Source organism: Dasypus novemcinctus (assembly GCF_030445035.2).
Source record: "Dasypus novemcinctus isolate mDasNov1 chromosome 11 unlocalized genomic scaffold, mDasNov1.1.hap2 SUPER_11_unloc_1, whole genome shotgun sequence".
Lineage (NCBI taxonomy): Eukaryota > Metazoa > Chordata > Mammalia > Cingulata > Dasypodidae > Dasypus > Dasypus novemcinctus.
In genome coordinates, this window is record NW_026688125.1 from 366,978 (window position 1) to 388,494 (window position 21,517).

The 21,517-nt window shown below is 42.0% G+C and overlaps 1 pseudogene; it reads left to right on the forward strand.

Annotated features, from left to right (window-relative positions):
• Positions 1–1,508: 1,508 nt before the first annotated feature.
• Positions 1,509–2,487, forward strand: LOC131277371 (heterogeneous nuclear ribonucleoprotein D0 pseudogene; annotated as a pseudogene).
• Positions 2,488–21,517: the final 19,030 nt, after the last annotated feature.

Consider the following 21,517-nt stretch of genomic DNA (forward strand, 5'->3'; position numbering starts at 1 on the left):
CCGTGGTTATGAACTCCCAGTAGGTCAGTGGCAGAATGACTTGTGCTCCTCACTGCTCACACTTTCTGCTCCAAGCCTCAGGCCTTCTAATGGGCTCCATCCACGCCCATTCATGCTTTGACTACTTCACCCTGGCTATCCTTCCCAATGACCCTAGAACAAGGGAGGCCTGGGCAAAATGGATGGGAAGTTGTGGGAAGAGGTTGAAGGACAGTCATTGCCTCTGAAGTGGTAGATGCAGCCCAGGAGGGCCTTGCCAACATTGTGTAGGACCACCTTCCCTCAATTTACCCATCCAGGTGTGTGCTGGTGAGGAGGAATCTCCTCCAGTCCTGGATATCCAGGGCAGCATGGCCTCCTCACCAGTTTCTACAGGGTCTACTTGCAGCCCAGAGACCTGAAAAAGGTGCACTGAGCACTGTCACCATGCTGACAACCTCCTACATGCAGAGTTTATGTGCACCTGGCCCAATCCCCATTCACAGAAGTTTCATCGAGCTCCACAGAGATGAAGTGAGTCATTTCATGTACTTCTAGAAGGGCCCTGAGACCACAACTTTCTTTCAGGAACAGTTAATAATCAGGATACATTCCTAGCTAATCCTCCCCACTGCCAAGGGTTGGTGACAGTTCCTGAGGGCACATTGAAAATCTACTGCAGGCTAGTGTCAGAAAAGGCCTCCACCTGCATTGCCTCCTCCCTGTGTCTTGTCCAGGTGACTGGATCAGGAATTGAACAGCTTTCAAAAATTAATCCACCTAGCAATCCCAAGAAGTCCCCATAAGCAAACCTGGATGACTTGCCCTGGGCTCCCGGTGTGTTGGCATGAGAATGACACACCGAGAGGATTTGAAAAATTTCCAAGGTGTTCATAAAACCAAGGAGCAACAACCAGTATCCATACAAGATCTGTGGTCCATCTCAGGGAAGAAAAAGCCAGACTCAAGCATTTTCCATCAGTCTACATGAACATTAGAAAATGTTTGGTGGCATCATATGCCCTCAGGTGAGTGCCACAGAAAAGGGGTTTGGGTTGCACTCTAATAGGAAATTCCACCTGACTGGAAGGTCACGACTTTAGAATTGTGACAGAATTTTCCTGGAACCTCATCTGCAGATTGCCAGTTGAATTGATATGAGTCATAGAGAACTTCCCAAAAGGCCAGACCTTGCATCAAAAGGGTCTAGTGGTTCAGTTGGCCATTTTAGGTGGTCCACAGCGGCGCCATTAAAGTGAGGAGGCAGCAAGAGGGGCTGCCACTGCTTCTTTTTCTTTTTAAGTGCAGCCAAAAAAAGCAGGAGTGCATGCCACACGAGAGTGGGAGGTGAGGGGACAGGCCAGGGAGAGGCGCAGGAGCTTTTGCAGCCACGCGTGCTCCCTCTCTGTCTTGTGTGTCTCGCGAGGTAGAGCGGGTGCGCGGCAGCAGCGGGGATTACTTTGCTGCTAGTTTCAGTTCAGGGCAGTGGCGGGTGTAGTCTCGGTGGCGGCGGTGCAGGCAGTAGCACGATGTTGGAGGAGCAGTTCCGCGGGGATGGGGCAGTGGCGGTGGTAACGGCAGCGGTAGGCGCCTTGGCAGGTGAGCAGGAGGGAGCAGCGTTGGCAGGAAGCGAAGCTGGGACGGGGCGGGGGGGGGGGCGGGGGGCCGGAACCGTGGCCAGAGGCACCGAAGCGGGCAGCACCGAGTCGTCGGAGGGGGCAAAGGCCGATGCCAGTAAGAACAAGGAGGATAGAGGGAAAATGTTTATAGGAGGCCTTAGCTGGGACACTACAAAGAAAGATCTGAAGGTCTACTTCTCCAAATTTGGGGAAGTTGTAGACTGTACTCTGAAGTTAGATCCTATCACAGGGTGATGAAGGGGTTTTGGCTTTGTGCTATTTAAAGAGTCAGAAAGAACAGAAATTGAATGGGAAGGTGATTGATCCTAAAAGGGCCAAAGCCATGAAAACAAAAGAGCCTGTTAAAAAAAATTTTTGTTGGTGGCCTTTCTCCAGATACACCTGAAGAGAAAATAAGGAAGTACTTTGGTGGTTTTTCATAAGGTGGAAATCATAGAGCTCCCCGTGGACAAGACCAATAAGAGGCATGGATTCTGCTTTATTACCTTTAAAGAAGAGGAACCAGTGGAGAAGATAATGGAAAAGAAATACCATAATGTTGGTCTCAGTAAATGTGAAATAAAAGTAGCCATGTCAAAGGAACAATATCAGCAACAGCAACAGTAGGGATCTAGAGGAGGATTTGCAGGAAGAGCTCGTGGAAGAGGTGGTGATCAGCAGAGTGGTTATGGGAAAGTATCCAGGTGAGGCGGTCATCAAAATAGCTACAAACCACACTAAATTATTCCATTTGCAACTTATCCCCAACAGGTGGTGAAGCAGTATTTTCCAATTTGAAGATTCATGTGAGGGTGGCTCCTGCCACCTTGCTAATAGCAGTTCAAACCAAATTTTTTCTATCAAGTCCCCAAATGGAAGTATGACCTTGGGTCCCTCTGAAGTTTAACTCTGAGTACTCATTAAAAGAAATTTGCTTTCATTGATTTATTTCTTAATTGCTATGCTTCAGAATCAATTTATTTTATGCCCCTTCTCCAGTATTGTAGATCAAGTCTTGTGTTAAAAGCCCAGTGTGACAGTGTCATGATGTAGTAGTGTCTTACTGGTTTTTTAATAAATTAATAAATCCTTTTGTATAAAAAAAAAAAAGGGTCCAGTGTTCCCAGGATGGGAAGAGCTCTCTGATGAAAAGCACTGCGTGGGAGCACACCCTCCTGAGCAAGGCATCCAAGCTCTGCCCAGCAACAGGACATGAAGAAGTCTGCAACCCTGCTCTTCCCCAACAGCCCAACCACATGTTCATTTTCTGCTCCCCTTGCACTCTTGACCCTCTTAGGCAAGCTCATGGGGATCACAGAGCAAGAAGGTGGCTCTAAACTTAAATATAAGCCCACTTATTGTATGAGTCTCCAGAAGTCAGAAAGAGGACCTAATCCCAAAATTTGAACCCTGAGCTCTACTTAACTACTTTACTACAATACTACTTTTCCAAAACCTAAAAAAGTAAACCTAAAAAGGGACAGAAAATATTTGGAAACTCTGTTTCTGCTAATAGCGTAATATACAAAACATAAAGAGAATTACTATAACTCAACAAAAGGACAAACAGCCCCATTAAAAAATGGGAAAATGGCTTGAATAGACATATCTGCCAAGAATATATACAAATGCCCAAAAAGCATGTAAACAGATGCTCAACATCATTAGCCATTAGAGAAATGCACATAAGATACCAAAAATAAAAATGAGGTGCTACTACACACATGCTTTAATGCTGGTTTTAGGGAAAAAAATGGTTTTGAGGATGTGGAAAATGTAGCCCTTGGAAATTATGGGTTCAAAATAAAATAAAAGGCACACAACCCACTTAAAAAATGGTCAAGAAATTTGAACTGACACTTTCTCAAAGAAGAAATTCAAATGGCCAAAAAGCACATGAAAAGATGCTCAAAATCACTAGCTATTAGGGAAATGTAAATCAAAATTTCTAGGAGATACCATGTTACTCCCATCAGACTGGCAGCTATCAAAAAATAGAAGACTACACGTGTTTGAGGGGATGAGGAGGAATGGGAACACTCATCCAGTGCTATTGGGAATGCAGTAGAATCCGGCCATTCTGGAGAACAGTTTGGCAGTTTCTCAAAAAACTACCTGTAGATTTGCCATATGACCCAGCAATCACTCTACTGGGTATATATGCAGAAGAACTGAAAACAAGGACACAAACCTATGCACACCAATGTTCATAGTGCCATTTTTCATTATTGCTAAAATTTGGAATCAACCCAAAACCCATCGACAGATGAATGGATAAACAAACTGTTGTCTATACATACAATGGAATACTACTCAGCTATAAGAAGAAATACAGTACAAACAAATGGGAAAACATGGATGAATCTTGAGGCCCTTATGTGTAGTGAAGCAAACCATGCATTGAAGTACAAATACTACATGACCTTTCTGATATGAAATAATCAAACCAAGCTGTCTCAGAGAGTTAGAAACTGGATGATAGGCTTACAGGAAATTGCAGGGAGAGGAAGGTTGTGCACTGATGTCTACATGAGTGAAATCTATGATAAAGTGGAGGTTAAGCAGTTGTACAAGGAAGGGATAAGATGGGGCATAGGGAAAATATTGGGTGTGTCTTTGCAGGTCTGAGGGGGTCTCGGGTGGGAGGATGGGTCAGATGGCCTAAGGAATCAGGAGGAGGGCTGGGGGAACAATTGAACATGGGAGATTGTTGGGTATGTGGTTTAAACTATAATGTTGAGAAAACTCTTTAGAAAATTTAATAAAGAAGGATTATCTGGTTAAGTTCCTTAAGGTGGGGCATCTGGTACAGGGGCAGGCTTCTAGGGAGTGTGTGAATGCTCATGTTCTCATAGTGTTATAGTGTGTTATATCATTGGATGGAGACTCATACAATAAGTGGGAAGGTGTGCCCACATCCTGGGGAGGCCTGATCTTCTGAAATAGATGGAATTGTGTCTCTCAAGAGAATTGGTGGCTCCCAATGGGGGAGGACAGTCTAGTATATCAAGCCCTCAGCATTGTGGTAAGTATCCATGAATCTGGTCCTTCAAACAGTGAGTATGTGTCCTGAGGGGAGGGAGAGAGAGGACTAGAGTAGATGGAAGCAGGGTAACTGGGGGTCAATGGAAGTGTTCCATAAGCTCATGCAATGACGGATATAAGACATGTTAAATTACACCAAAAATGTATAAAAGTCTATAGGCTAAAATGTAAACCATAATGTAAAACATAAGGTAACTAAAATTTTAGAAAATTTGGGAAGTGGATTTGGCTCACCTGATAGAGCATCTGTCTACCACATGGGATGTCCAGGGTTCAAAACCTGCACCTTCTGACCCATGTGGTGAGATGGCCCTCATGCAGCACTGATGCACACAAGGAGTGCCATGCCACACAGGGGTGTCCCCCCATGTAGGGAAGACCCATGCACAATGAGTGCACCCCGTAAGAAGAGCTGTCCCTCATGAAACAAAGTGCAGCTTGCCCATGAGTGGCACAGAACACATGGAGAGCTGATGCAGCAAGATGATGCAACATAAAGAAACACAGATTCCCAGTGCTGGTGACAAGAATACAAGCAGACACAGAAGAACACACAGCAAATGGACACAGAGCAGACAACTGGGGGAGAGGGGTGGAGAAATAAAAATCTTGAAAAAATGAAAATAAAAAATAAAAGATTAGAAAAATTGTACTGTCTAAAATATAAACCATAATGTAATCCAAAATGAAACCGTGTTTGATAGCTATGTTTCAATACCTTTACATCAGCTGCAGCAACTATAACATGAACATGTAAAAAGATCATTGCTGGGGAAGGGTGAAAAGGGTTTGATGTTGGATATATGGGAGTCCCCCATATTTTATGGGATTTTATGGGTGAAAAGGGTTTGATGTTGGATATATGGGAGTCCCCTATATTTTATGGGACTTTAACATGATCTAAAACATTTTTGAAGACAAAATTAAAAATTAGGGAAAAAAAGAAAGGATGTAGACACTGAGGAAGAAGTGAAAGAAACGGCCTTGCCACTGTACATACATGGCAACACCTATTAGTGATGAAAGGCAAAATGTCAAAACAAAGTTTTATGATATTTTGCACTTTTTAATACCCCAATTTAATTTTACTCTATTTTAGTATTTCTAAAATAGTATGCAATCTACTACTAATCTTTAAACCTATCACTACTACTTCATTTTCATATTAATTGAATTTGGCAATATATTAGGGTTCATTTTTGAAGATGTTTTGGACCACAGAGGGGTCCAGCTATGGCAGAGGAGGAACTCTGGTGTGGGGTGTTATTGATGGGGGACACAAGGTTGGGAGGGAGTTCTCCAGGGCATGTATATAGGGTACATAAAATGTTTGGATATATTTTGGGTATATTCATAGTAGTTACTGTTACAAATGACAACTGAGGGAGTGCTGAGTTCCTAGCCAGGGAAGTGTGTCACATTCCCCAATGAAACAGCAACAACCTCCATGTGCAAGGGCAAAGACCAGTGAAGAAGAATGCTCCAATGATGAGCCCTTGATACTGAAGACTATGCTTATGAACCTGTGCGCCTGAAATTTGAACCAGGCCCAAAGCTGCAGGGTGCCTAAGAGTTACCTCCTGAGAACCTCCATGTTGCTGAAATTTGACCACTGTCTAAGCCAAATTCAGCATGTAAACATATTACCTTACCCCCCCCCCCCCATGGGACATGACTCGCAGTGATGAGCATCCCTTGCCCTGAAGGATTATTACCAGTCACTAACTGGTGATGCAACTAGAAAAAGACCTTGAATAAAAGGGGGAAATGGTAAAGACAAATTAGTTTAGATGGTAAAGAGCCTTCAAAAAAGTCAGAAGGTCATCAGAGGGGTTGTGCTTATGCATGACTTAGCAGGATCCCAGAGATAGCCAAAGCAGATAAAACCCCAGGTACTGGTTCTCCTGAGGGTTATGGAGACACACAGGTTCTATGGTTTAGGCAGTTGGCTCTGGAGTTCAGTGCCTTGCCAGTGGGCCCTACTTTGGAATTTGTGTTCCTGAGTGTGGAGTTGGACTTAGGTGAGACCTTTCTACACATGCCACTTCTGTCACTTTTACTGAGCCTGTAGTTGGCACTGGGGTTGGTGTATACCCAGGAGACTTGAATCTCTGGACTTGCCATATGCCAGCTGGGCCCTGAGCCTCAGCAGAGTTGCAATTCCTACTCTTCATTTTGTGGGACTTACACAGGTCAGCTAACAGGGAAATGAAGATTGTCAACCACCATACTAGGGAACCAAGAGTGCCTACAACTATAAGCAGGAGATTCACATCCATCAACCATGTGGGATCTAAACCCTCTCTCAACATAGAGGTTGAGTGGACACCACCAACCCAGGGTACACAGGATGGATGAATAAAATATGAATTAGAGTGAACTTACTGGTATTCTACTAAGAACAATTGTGACTAGTAATGGAAGAAACTATAGCATTTATCTGGAGAAAGTGGCCACAGGAGCCTGGAAGACTGATGGGCAGACCTATAGAATGGAAAAGCAGGGCTGACAAGAGGACAAAGAGGAGATGCTGCCTCTGAGGCAGTGGATGTATCCCAGGAGGACTTTGCCAAGGTGGTACATGACCACCTGCCCTGAATTTACCCATCCAGGTGTGTGCAGGTGTATAGGGGACAGTTCCCATTCTGGACAGCCAGGGTGTATGGCCTCCACACCTGGTGCAGAAGAGACCACTGCAGCCCAGTGGCCTGAGGAAGGTAACTTGGGACAATATCTCCAACCTGAAAACCCCTTACACACAAAGTTTAGGTGTGTTCCTCTTTAGGACAAGTTCATTGAGACCCCAGGAGCTGAAGGGAGACTTTGAATGTTTTTTCAGAAGGGCACTAAAGCCACTAATTTCTGTCAGGAACAGCTAATGATCAGGAGACACTCCCAGCAAAGGCCTCCCTGCCCAGCAAGGGCTGTTGCCAGCTCCCTAAGGGTTTTTTGACAATCTTAGAGAGGAAGGCTGCAGAAAAGACCTCCACCAGCCTCTTCCATTACCTGTGCTTTGTCTAGGTGACTCGAGTGGGACTTTCAGGATGTTAATCCACCTAGTTATGCCACAGATTACCCTCAAGCAAAACTGGATCACTCTTGGGATTCCATGAGTGCTGGCATGAGAATGACACCATAAGAGGATTGAACATTTTTCAGAACTGTCATACAACCAAGGAGCATCAACCAATATCCAGGCCAGACCTGCGGTGCCATCTCTGAGCTCAGAAGTCAGAGTCCAGCTGTTTCCATCATAAAATGTGAATATTAGAAATGTTATGAGCAATCACATGCCCTCAGATAACAAAAGAGCACTGAAAAGGATTTTGGATTATCCTGTCACAAAAAATCCCATCTCTCTGGAAGGAAATGGCATTAGAAGTGTGACTGAAAATTCCTGGCTGCTCCACTGTGGATTTCCAAGTGAAATGATATGTTGTATAGACCTTGCCCAAAGCCCACAGACCTGTACCAGTGTCACAGGAACAATTTCAAGACACAGGTTCATATCTGAACAGGTACCTCCAGAGGAGATTTTGAGGAAAACTATTTCTAACCATCACCCTAAGCACAACTTTGTCCTTACCTCTCTAATTATAAACTTAAACTTCAATGTCTCTCAAAACTTAACCCTCAATCTAACGCTGAAGGTGCACACTGGAATCTCCTGAGTAGTCCACAACCTTGACAATATAAATGCTCAGCTACTGCCACCCAGACATCTATGGAAAAACATCATTTAGAATGTCCTATTGACTTCCAAGACAATAAGCAATCTGACAGTTGGAACTGGAAAATCGGCCTGAAATGCTGCTGTAAGAGCACATGAACTATGAGACTTTTCTTGGCCAGGGCAGAGAGAGACAGCTGTTTTTCCCCAGGCCATATCAGCCTGAAGGGTCCAGCAGGACAACATTCCAGCCATTGAAGAGGGCCTGGGAGAAATTTTTCATGTTACCCTTGGAATCCCTGTCCCACCACTGACAGCTGCTGCTCAGGGCAAAGACCCTGGGAACTCCCTAGCAAGCTGACTTGGTTTTGGCTGTCGGACCATCTTCCAGAAACTTAGACCATCTCGGGGCTGCCTCGTGAGGCCTCCAAACAGATGGCTGGTCCTGGCAGATGCTGGCTGGGTGGTGTGGATGTGCACCTTGGACCACTGTCTGAAGCCTCAGCAAAGAGTAGAAAGGAGGCTCCTGTGTCAGGTAAAGTGAATCTACTGCTCAGAGCCCTGAAGCAAGCTGGCTCTGATCTGTCCCCTGCAGTGAATTTGGAGAATTTGGTTGATGTTCACCCAAAAAGGCATCAAAGGGTAAACTGGGTGGGACAACAAGCCTCCCCTCATGGCCCTGCAGGCCATCACCAGCAATTCCTGGTCTCCAAATGGAGACTTAACTTAGTTTTGGGGGAGGCATAAACTGCCAGGTACAAGTGTGAGCAAGGTCTTGCATGGATGGCTGGAGGCTCCTGACATGAAGTGACATTGAGCATGGCTTTGGGAGACCATGAAAAGGCTGTATGTGTGGGGAGGAAACTCTGACATCATTGTTAATAAAGGGTAAAAATGTCACAGACACAGAAACTCAACAGTGTTTAATAACATTGACCACAAATGAAGAGCAATAATAATGCATGATACCAGGAAGTGGGCTTGGCCCAATGGATAGGGCATCTGCCTACCACATGGGAGGTCTGCGGTTCAAACTCCAGGCCTCTTTGGCCCATGTGGAGCTGGCCCATGCACAGTGCGGATGCATGCAAGGAGTGCTGTGCCACACAGGGGTGTCCCCTGTGTAGGGGAGCCGCATGCACAAGGAGTGCACCCTGCAAGGAGAGCCGCCCAGTGTGAAAGAAAGTACAGTCTGCCCAGGAATGTCACCACACACAGAGGGCTGACACAACAAGATAATGCAACAAAAAGAAACACAGATTCCCGGTGCTGCTGATAAGGCTAGAAGCAGTCACAGAAGAACACACAGTGAGTGGACACAGAAGGCAGACAATGTGGGGGGGTTGGGGAGGAAGGGGAGAGAAATAACTTTAAAAATATCTACTAAAAAATGCATGATACCATTACTAAGACAATCCTAGTAAGATTTCTTACAGAGATGAGACTGTGACCCAGGTTTGAGGTTGAATTCACTGGTGTCAGGATGCACATTAAGAAACAATTCTTTCTAAGTAAGCTAGCACATTGTCTGATCGCTATTCACTGCTTTTGAGACCACTGAGGAACCAGAACTAAGGGCAGCCATTGTTCCACACCCCTCAGGTGAAACTGGCAGAGGTGTCTTGAAACAGGGCTTTTTATTCCTGTTATCTTTTTATGTCCAGGAATCAACAAAAAGTTACAAGACCAACAAAAAGGGAAACTATAACCCACTCACAGAAAAAAAAAATGTTTGCAAGAAAACATTCCTGAGGAAGTTCATAAAATAGAGCAATTTGTTTAAGATGTTAAATGACTTATCTTAAAAATATACATAACCTAAATGAATCCATATGGAAAGAAATAAAGGAAAGCAGGAAAACAGAAAACTCACAGAATAAACTAGAGATAGAAATTATAAAAGAAGAGAAATTTGGAGCTGCAAAAGTACAGTAATTGAATTTACTCAAGCAAAGAATGTAGTGAAAGGATGCAAAAATATTTCCACACAGTTATTAGCCAAATGAGAACACAAGTGGATATAACAATATTGGACAAAATTGACTAATTCAAATGTCTTACAAAACAGAATACACACATACATAGATCTACACTACATTGTTAATACTAACTTAAACCATGGACTACAGTTAATAGTACAATTATATGAATATGATATCATCAATTGTAACAAATATTTCATACTAATGCAAGGTAATAATAACAGAGGTACATGGGAATCCTTTATTTTTTGGATGAGTATGCTCTAAACCATCAACTTCTTCAAAAAACAATTAAAAACCAAAATCAGTTACAAGACAAAACAGGAGGCTACCTATTAATGAAAGGCACAGTAAAACAGGATGAAATAAACATTTATGCATTTAAAAATAGTGCCCCAAAATACATAACTTAGAGATATAAAAATTGTTTAAAGTCTATGTTAACAGGCATGCAACATACAAAGATGTAATCTAAGACAGTAAGAACACAAAAAAAGAGGTGGAGTATTGTGGGGATAGACTGTTTATTACTGAGATGAGGTTGGTACTAGTCTAACTAGGTTTTTTATTTTAAGCAGTTATTGTTAAATACAAAGGTAACCAATAATAACATAAAAATATAAAGAAGAAAAGGGAAGGAAATCCAAATAGTACAGAGCAGAAAGCCACAAAAAGGAAAAAATAAAAACAGCATTACAGCCATCACTGAGGAACAATAAACATACATGACATGCAGAAATCAAATAGCAAAATTGAAAATATATTTTCTTCCTTCTATTGTCTTAACTGTCAAAGGATTAAACTCCCCTATTAAAAGAAAGAGATTGATAGACTGGATGAAAAACCTGATCCTGCTAAATGTGGTCTACTTTAGGTACAATCTCAAAAAGATATAAATGAAAAATAAGGAGAAAAATTATTTCCATGAGAATGGTAATCACAAGAAGTCCCAGAGGCTATATTATTTTCAGAAATAGAGTCTTCAGGTATAAAAATTTTTACATTAATAAAAGGCCCAATCAACAAAGATATAATGGTGATAAGTAATCTGCCATATATACAACCAATAACATCAGAGTACATGTGTACAATACATATGGAAATTTTTCCAGGGTATGCCATATATTAGACCATGTATAAAATGAAAATAATATTTAAAATATTGGAATCATACAAAGGATCTTCTCAAAAATCAGTAGCAGGGGAAAACTGGAAAATTTACAAACATGTAGAGATCAAACAGTATATTACTAAACATCCAAAGAGTTGAAGAAGAAATCTCAAGGGACTAATGAAATATCTTGAGATACTGAAATACAAAGCATTGCTGAAGGAAATTATTAAAGACCTAAACAAACTGGGTATACATCCAGTGTTCATGAATTGAAAGACAACACTATTAATATATCAATATTGTCAAAAGAATCTACAAGTTCAATGCAATCCCTATCAAAATTCCAGTAGCATTTGCAAAAATGCTGAAGATGATTGTCAAATTCATAGGCACTCTAAGAGGTATTGCATAAGCAAAACAAACTTGAAATAAGGAAAAATCTAAAGGAATCAGACTTGCTGATTACAAAGCTTGCTATGAAGCTACAGGAATAAACACTGTGTGGTACTGGCATATGAACAAATATACCAATGGACTAGAATTTAAAGTCCAGCCTAAAATCCACACATCTATGGGCAGTTAATTTTTGACAAATGCCCAAGTTTGTTCAATGGGGAAACAATAAATAATCTCTTCAAAATATGGTACTGGGACTACAAGAAATCCATATGAAAAGAATGAATGTGAATACCCCCTTATCATTATGTGGAAAAATTAATTCAAAATAGATCAAAGATCTAAATATAAGAGCTAATACCATACAACTCTTAAAATAAAAGAGATAACTAACTTTAGCACCTTGAAGTAAGCACTGATTTTGTATTTTACAACAATGCACACAAACAGAAAATGAAAAAAATAGCTAAACTGGACTTGATCAAATATACCTTCTTTTTTTAAAGGCTTAATGAATTTTACTACCTACTGAACACTGATAAACATTCAGAATGGTATATCTCACTTCTTTCACTGCAATGTCATTTAGCAGGTGTGTCTATGTCACAGATGAAGTTGAAGAGCAGACTGACCATCTGTGCAAGAGCAAAAGGCAGCAAGGGAAGGGCAGGGATCCACAGGCTGAAGCCCAGCTCCAGACACTGCCTTCCCTTCATCACAGTTTAACTCAAACAATCCCAAACAATCCACAGCCATTCAATTTTTTCCCTCTAGGAGTACTCAAAAAAAAAAGGGGGGGGTATTGAGAGTAGGGTAATAGGATGTAGGTAATAAGTATTGAGAATGGGATACTGAGGACAGAATGCTGAAAGTAGAGAGTGATGGCCTTCTCCGAACCTTAGCTCCACCAAGGGGAAGTGTCTCTACTGCTGTTGTGTGATCACACAGCCCTCACTGCCTACCTGTCCTCCCAGTCCTGCCCCCATGCTCTCAAATGGCAGGTGTGCTGTCACCTAGCCTGAGATTCCCTCCCTGCCCCAGCCACATCTCCAGCCTGATGCCACCACACTGCCACTGCCCAGGGCCTAGTCGCTCTTCCCCTTGTACCTGTCCTTGTGCATCTTGTCAGGGTGCTTCTTGACATCCACAGCTTGTGCTGCTTGGCCACCTGGCTCTGGTCTTGCCACAGCCCTCAAAGGTACACATCGATTTACATTTACATTTATAGATTTATTTACATTTCCTTCCCTCTCCCATTTCCACTATTCAGGCATCATCACTTCTGAAATAATCTCTCACCATAAAACCTCCTAAGAGAAAACAGGGCACCAAGAGTGTAGGGATTCTGTTTGGGGAGGATTACTAATGGAATTGAGTAAGGATATTGAAATATTGTGAATGTGATTAATCCCATTGAATTGCATGCTTGGGAGTGGTTGGGATGGAAAGTTTATGATATATTCTCACAGTTAAAAGAATAAAAAGTACAAATAAGGAGACAATGACAATTAAATATAATACATGATCTTGGATGTTGGATGGGGTCTAGCAAGGGAGGAAAAAGAATCAAAGGAACATTATTGGTACATAAGAAAAAATAGAATATAAACTGTGAACTTTATATCAGTGCTAAATTTATGAACTTAGCTATTATTTAAGGTGGTTGCATAAGTGAATATCCTTCTTCCTAGGAAATGTACATTGAAGTATTGAGTGCTCAAGGAGCATGGTATATATGCCCTTCAGTTAAGTGACCATAAAATGGATGGATGGATATAATGGGTAAATAGAAGAGAGGTAGGTAGGTAGTTAGGTAGGTAGATAGATGATAGATAGATAGATAGATAGATAGATAGATAGATAGATAGATAGATAGATAGATAGATAGATGATACATAATGATGTGGAAAATGTGGCAAAGTTGGATAGGGCTATGTAGGATTCTCTGTATGGGTTTTGTACTATTTTTGTAAATATCCTCTAACTTTTTTGTTAGTGATATATGGCTTATTTATTAATTTAATAAAGCTTATGTCTGAAAACATTTCAGAAATGTTATCACAAGCATATTATTAAGGTTGAAAACTGTTACAGGAAGTGACCCAAGATTTCTCCTACAAGGCTAAACAAACCCTAAACTCCCTCCAACAAGGACATTAATAGTCCCATAATTTTTAATGCTGTGTGAAATATTTGAAAGATTTGCTAAAACTGGTGTGAGCAGATGTATTAGAGATTTTGTTATCACAATGACATCACAATGACAAAATCATACAACAGAAAGTTATCTACCATACAAAATTGCTGGAAATATCATGACAGTTTATTTTAGGACAACAGCATTAATTACTCATTAAAATACAAAATGTTCATTTATCTTAAAACAGCTTGTGTTTTATGTGATTTTTTTCCATTTAATGTTGCAGATAACACCATTTAGAACATTGGTCTGTTGTAGAGACCAAATATTTGACTGACAAACTCATATTCTTAATATGCAATAAAATGGGCATATATAGACATCCATTTTGTTTTTTGTACTCTCTACCGTAACTGTGTCATGTATTCCATAATCATTTCCATAAATGTGCTTATACAGTGAGAAGCTAATCTTGTCCAGGAATGTTTTTAGCATCACTGTTAGCACAAGCCAAAGGTGGAGGCAACTCAAATGCCCATAACCTGATGAATAAACAAAATGGCATATAGATATAATAGAAAAATATGCAGCTGTAAAAAAAGTAGTTACAATGAGAACTGAAACATGAGTGAATCATGAAACATTATGCTAATTGTATTAAGAATTAAATATATTTTGTAAAGTCATGTAGTTAATAATTATAATATGTCACCATAAAAAAGACTGAGGTTAGAGAACGGAAAGCTGAGGTTTAACCTGTGCATAATTGGTAAAAAGTTTTTTGTAAATCTTTGGTAATTAATAGAGATGTGGAAAGGATATCATGGTGTTTGAAACTAGTAGTGCTATTGTATGGTTAGGACAGTGGTGGAAAGGGAATGTCTGAGGTCATGGATATCACTAAAAGGAAAGCTAGAAACTGTAACATGGGATTGCACATGATAGTAAAACTTCATGTCAAACACAAATATGAGTGACATTGCCTATATAAGACAGTTTTTACAAAATATAAATACAAATATATTGTATTATTATACACCTGTATAACTGATTTTTAAAATGATATGGATAGAGAAAAATGTTACAGAATAATTCTTCATTTGCATTAAAAAAACCATTATGTTAAGTGAAATAATCAAGATTCAAAAATATTAGAGAATTGCTCTTATATGAGATGTGTAGAATAATGAAGTTCACTGAGGAAAAAGTAGATTACAAGTTACCAGGGGCTTGGGGGTGGATGATGGGAAGCAAGGAGTTTCTATTTTGTGTGATGAAAAAGCTTTGGTAATGGAGGGAGGTGATAACAGCACAACAAGGAGTTATACACTTACAAATGGTTAAAACAGAAGAGAAAAAAGACAAGGCAAAGGATGTAACTTATTTCCCTTGGCTCCTGTGGAGCCCAGACTGTTCAGCTGTGGTTTTAAAGCAAGGATTCAGGGTCTCATTGCTGAGTTGGAAGTGATGGAAAATCACCCTCTATGCATACTCTGCATAGATTTACTTAAATACAGGTAAGAATATTTTCAAAGTTATGGATAAAAAGCTAACTTGGTATAACTTGAAGTGGAATCTGCTTACCTGGGTTATGGTGGTAAAAATGTGTGTGGAGCAGGAAAAGGCTTATGTAGAAAAATTCGTGTAGCTAGTGGAAATATAAGCCCTTTAATACCCACAGCTTTTTAAAAATGTATTATTCATCAGCTGGTATTTGATGGAAATATTTGAAGCTCACATGTGTTAAAGAATGATAGTGCCACATGAACTTTTATTGCTCTCATGCACACAATCAGTATTCACAGATATAGATTAGCAATCAATTTTGAAGATAGGGAACACTCACCCATAAGCTCAGTGAAGCAAAATGGTGTTATTCATTCTTCTCCTTATGAAAACTTTGTCACAAAACATTGCACTCATTATTATTATGCTTTGAGTTTTGTAAATAAAAACTGGTGTTTCTTCATTTGAATTTTATGCAGTACATATGTTAACAGAATAAAATTTAAATTTTTTAAAAAATTGACAAAGGACTAACGAAAACATTCAAAGGTTTAGTTGACAAGGACTGCACAACTTTGTGAAGAAAGTGAGAGCCACTGAGTATACACTTTGAATAGAATGTAAAAAGCATGGGACTCTATAACACAGTGAGCCATGTGGTGGAAGATGGACTGTGGTTAACAGTGCAAATAGGAGAGTGTTCTCTCATGAAGTATCACAGATGTACAATACTCATACTTGGTATTACTAATAGGGGGGCATATGGAAAAAATACACCAAATATATGCAATGGACCATGGTGGTAATACATATTTTTTCATAATCTGTAACAAATATTCCACAACAATGTAAGATTTTGGTTGAGGTGTGATATATGGGAATTCTGCACGTTATGCATGATTGTTTTGTAAGCTCAAAACTTCCATAATAAAAAATGGGGGGAAAATGAGGAAAATTGAATACTCTGCACTATGCACTATCTGCACAAGTGACATGATAACCTAATACAAGCTGAGGCTTGGAGCCAGTTAGACACATCTGGATTCTGAGTATATTTGTAGGTATGGAAATGGGTGTCAGAAAGAGCAGAGGAGCTGACTCTGGGATGTTGGAGTATGCATGGGGAGGCGGGAATTGCCAGTGTAACAAGAGCAGCTGTGTTGGTCCTCATCAGCCCATTCCCTCAGCCAGGAAGGAAGGACAACACGGCGGTGGCTGCCTGACAGAAGCTGCAGCCCCACAGCCCGCCTGCCTAGAATTCCCATCGTTACTGAAAACTGCCCCCAAGCACATAAACCTCTTCCTCTCTCCCTCAGACAGGCCTTGCCTGCGGGACCTGATGCTGAAGCCAGCCCCGAGGAGGGGAAGCCAGGGAGCAGCCTGGTGCTAAGGACAAGAGGAGACAGGGAGGGTGCCCTCTTTGAAGTGAGAGACCTGGTGATCCACCTTAGGCTGATGTCCATCACGGAAGGTACTTCAGCAGGAGCGGCAGCAGTTCTGTCCCTCCTCAGCCTTTTTCCAGTCAGGGCAGAAAGGCAGCATGTCTGTCACTTCCCTTCTCATCATTTGCGGCAGTCCCAAGACCCAGCAGCCCCTGCAGCCACTGGGCTCTAAAGCTCACTCCGCGCCCCCCTCACATTGGCTCAGCAGGCACCCAGCCTTCAATCCACCAATAGACACTGTGGTTACAAGCTCCCAGCCAGTCATAACCTGCAGGATGACCCAAGCTCCTCATTGGTCTGCACCTCCGCCTCAAGCCCCAGGCCCTCCAGCGGGCTGTGACCCCGCCCATACATGCTCTGCCTATCTTCCGCCAACTGCCCTTGCCCTGAGTCCCAGCCATACTAGAGCTGAAAGGAAAGTAGTGAGAAGAGGTTGAAGAAGGGGCACCACGTCCAAGGTGGTGGAAGGAGGTGTAGGACCACCTGCTCTAGATTTATCCCTCCAGGTGTGTGTGGGTGTGGAGGGAACCATTCCCAGCCTGGACAGTGGCAGGATTCGTAGCCAACGCGTGGCCGCTCCAACCCTCCTCCTCTGCCCGTTCCTCAGACAGGGCGGAGGAGCAACATGGCAGCGGCTCCCCGGCAGGACCTGTGGCCCCGCCTTCCAGCAGTCATCATGGCCTCAGCGCGCCGTTGCCTGCCTCCCTTCAAACTCCCTTTTTCCCCTGCAGCTGCCACACCTGTGCATACATGTATGTACGCCCTCCCTCTCCCTCCCTCCCTCTCCCCTGTGGAGCTCAGTCAGAAGCGCTGCCCTGAGGAGGTAGGACAGGTATTGCAAGGAAGTCATGGCAGCTCCACTCGGGTAGAAGAGCAGCATGGTAGCATTTTGTTGTCACTCCCTGTAGGCCCTTGTAGCCAGTAGGCCCCATGGCTACTGAGCGCTAATGCTTACCCCTCCTGAACTCACAATCCCCTAAGACAATTGCAGCTCTTTGCACGTTTTTTTTTTCCTCAGAAAGGTCACTAACACAACTAGATTCTAGCGGTCACAGCTACTGATCAGGAGACACACCAGCAAAAGCTTCCTGCCTGCTAAGTGCTTATGCCATTTCCCTAAGGAAAACTGGATACCCCATTGGAGGGGTAACCAATAATAGCTGGAACCCTCCCCTTACCATTAACAAGGGAAAGAATAATTAATAGATTAAAGGGTGACCACAAAAGCCAAAGCCCTCTCTGTCTGCCTAGAGGAGCCTGTAATAAATCACAGTGTATATTTCCATCCTTCTCTTCCATTTCTCAGCAAGTTCTGTTCCTTTCCCCCATTTTCCAATAAATTCTTTTTACTGCATAAACTAAACTGCAAGTTATTAAATTCATAGCCAAGAACATAGAGTAATCCAACACTTTCCTGGCTTCAAATCTCTCAGGGCTTGGTGCCAGGAAAGACCTCCATGGGCCTCTCTCCTAAGCTATATCTTGTCCAGGTCAATGGAGTGGGACTTTAAAACATTTCTGGAGGCTCATCCACCAGTGAACCCTGGGATTGCCATTGAGTGACACTGTGTAAGAGACAGGGATCAGTTTAGTTTTCACATAAAGATACTGAAAAGCAGGGAGGAAGAAAATATTAATTAATGTAACCCAGCAGACTACTGCCTCAGTCTCCCAGTCCAAAGTTAAGCAGGAACAAAGGAAACCACCTTAAGCCAGTCCTATAGCTGGTAAAAAGGATGCACACATGATTAATTGACTGCAATGGACTTTCTCTTAAGGCAATGGGACCACCATTTTTTCAGCTGGTGCTCAGCCAAAAGCTTATATGTTTTAGTTTATTTTTTATCTCTCCCCTCCCCCCCCACTCCAGTTGTCTGTTCTCTGTGTCTGTTTGCTGCATCTTCTTTGTCCAGCGGCACAGAAATCTGTGTTTCTTTTTGTTGTGTCATCTTGTTGTGTCAGCTCTCCATGTGTGCGGCACCATTCCTGGGTAAGCTGCACTTTCTTTCGCAATGGGTGGCTCTCCTTATGGGGTGCACTCCTTGCATGTGGGACTCTCCTATGTGGGGACACCCCTGCATGGCAAGACATTCCTTGTGCACACCAGCACTGCGCATGTACCAGCTCCATGCAGGTCAAGGAGGCCTGGGGTTTGAACCGTGGACCTCCCATGTGGTAGACAGATGCCCTAACCACTGGGCCAAGTCCACTGCCCTGTATGTTTTAGTTCTGAAATCCTGACAATATGCATGCTAATTGCCTGCTATGGCATGGCTATTCACTACAATCAATATGAACAAACTGGTTTACAATTAGTGCTCTGAAAGAGCAACATGTGCTTTAGTTTTGTACTTTTTGAAGATACATAGATCACAAAAAATGTTAAATTAAAAAATGGAAGAGGCTCCCATATACCCTACACTCCATGCCTTCTCCTGCCACATCAACAACCTCTTTCATCATTGTGGCACATTCATTGCAATTGTTGACACTTTTTGGAGCACTGCTGTACCACATGGATAATAGTTTACATTGTAGTTTGCATTCCCCCACAGTACATTCAGTGGGTTATGGCAGGATATGATATGTCCAACATCTGTCCCTGCAAGATCATTTAGGAAACTCCAAGTCCTGAAAATTCCCCATGTCACATCACTTCTTCCCTCTACTTGCCTTCAGCAACTACCATAGCCACTTTCTCCATGTCAATGCTACAATTTCTTCCATTACTAAACACAATACTTCTATAGTAGAATACCAATATGTCCATTCTATCCATATTATATTCTTCCATGCTGTGGACCCTGGGACAACGATGTCCAATCCAACTCTATTTTGAAAGGGGGCTTAGATCCCACATGGTGTTTTGATGTGATTCTCCTGCTTGCAGTTGTACACACTCTTGGGTCCCTAGTGTGGTGCTGACCATCTTCCCCTCCCTGTTAGCTGACCTGGGTAAGTCCAGTGAAATGGAGAGTAGGACTTGCACCTCTGCTGAGGCTCAGGGCCCAGTTGGTCTAGAGATTCAGTCTAGAGATTCATGTCTCCTGAGTATATAGCAAACCCAGAACCAATCACAGGTTCAGTAAAAGTGACAGAAGACACATGTGTAGAGAGGTCACACCTGAGCCTGACTCCATTACACTCAGGGACACAAATTCCAAAGTAGGACCCACTGACAGAAACTGAACTCCAGAACCATCAGCCATGACCATAGAACCTGTGTGTCTCCATAGCCCTTGGGAGAACAAGTTAATTGTCTCTTATTTTAAAGATACATAGATCACAATAAGTGATACTCTAAAAAATACAAGAATGCCTTATACACCACACTCCATGAGCCCACTCATCCCACATCAACAACCTCTTTCAACATTGTGGCACATTCAGTGCATTCGGTGGACATATTTTGGAGATCTGCTACACCACACAGATTATAGTCTACATTGTAGGTTACACTCACCCCCAGTACATTCATGGGTTATGGCAGAATATATAAGGTCCTGCATCTGTCTCTGTAATATCATTCAGGACAACCCCAAGTCCCCAAAATTTCCCCACATCACATCTCTTTTTCTCTCTCTTGCCCTCAGCAAATCCTGTGACTGCTGTCTCCACATCAATGATACAATTTCTTGGTTGCTAGAGTCACAATAATACTATAGTAGAATAACAGTAAGTCCACACTAATATATATTTTATTCCTCCATCCTGAAGACACAGGGATTGTGATGTCCACTCCACCTCTAACTCAAGAGGGGGCTTAGATCCCAAATGTTTAATGGGTGTGATTCATCTACCAGAAGTTGTAGACATTCCCGTCTCCCTGGTGTTGTGGTGGAATATCTTAACCTCTCTGTTAGCAGCACTCAGTAAGTCCAATGAACCAGATTTTAGTGTTGCAAGTTTGCTGAGGCTAAGGGCTCAGATGGCACATGGTCAGTCCAAAGATTAGTCTCCTTGGTATACAGCAATCCCAGCACCAACCACAGGTTAGTAAAAGTGACAGAAGAGGAATGTGCAGAAAGGTCACATCTAAGTCCAACTTCATCACACTCAGGAGACCAATTCCAGAGTAGGGCCCACTGGCAAGTCCCTGAACTCCAGAGTCATCTGCCATGACTATAGAACCTGTGTGTCTCTGTAGCCCTCAGGAGCACCAGTACCTGGAGTTGTATCTACTCACCTGGTGATTGGAAAGAATCTAAAGTGTTTAGTTTTGAAATCTTGACAATATACATGTTGAATTGCCCGTTATGGGGTAGCTTTTCACTACAGCCAATAGGAATTAAATGATTCCAGTTAGTCCTATGACTGAGAAACATGTGTTTAGTTTAGTTTTGTTTCTTTTAGTCATTCAAATTTATTACTTATGACAATGCAGGACAACAAAATACAACCGGTTTAGAAGATAATGGCAGTTTCATGTCTTGTAAATCCCATGCTTAACAAATGGTCCTGTAACCCCACTTGTACATATTTACTCAAGTGAACAGAAATTATTCCCACAAATAATCTTGCCCCAAATGTTTAAGCAGCTTTGGGTTTTGACACCAAAAACTGGAAAAAAAAATAAAAAAGGTCATTAACAGGTGAAAAAAATGAGTGGAAAAAGGAGAAAAGG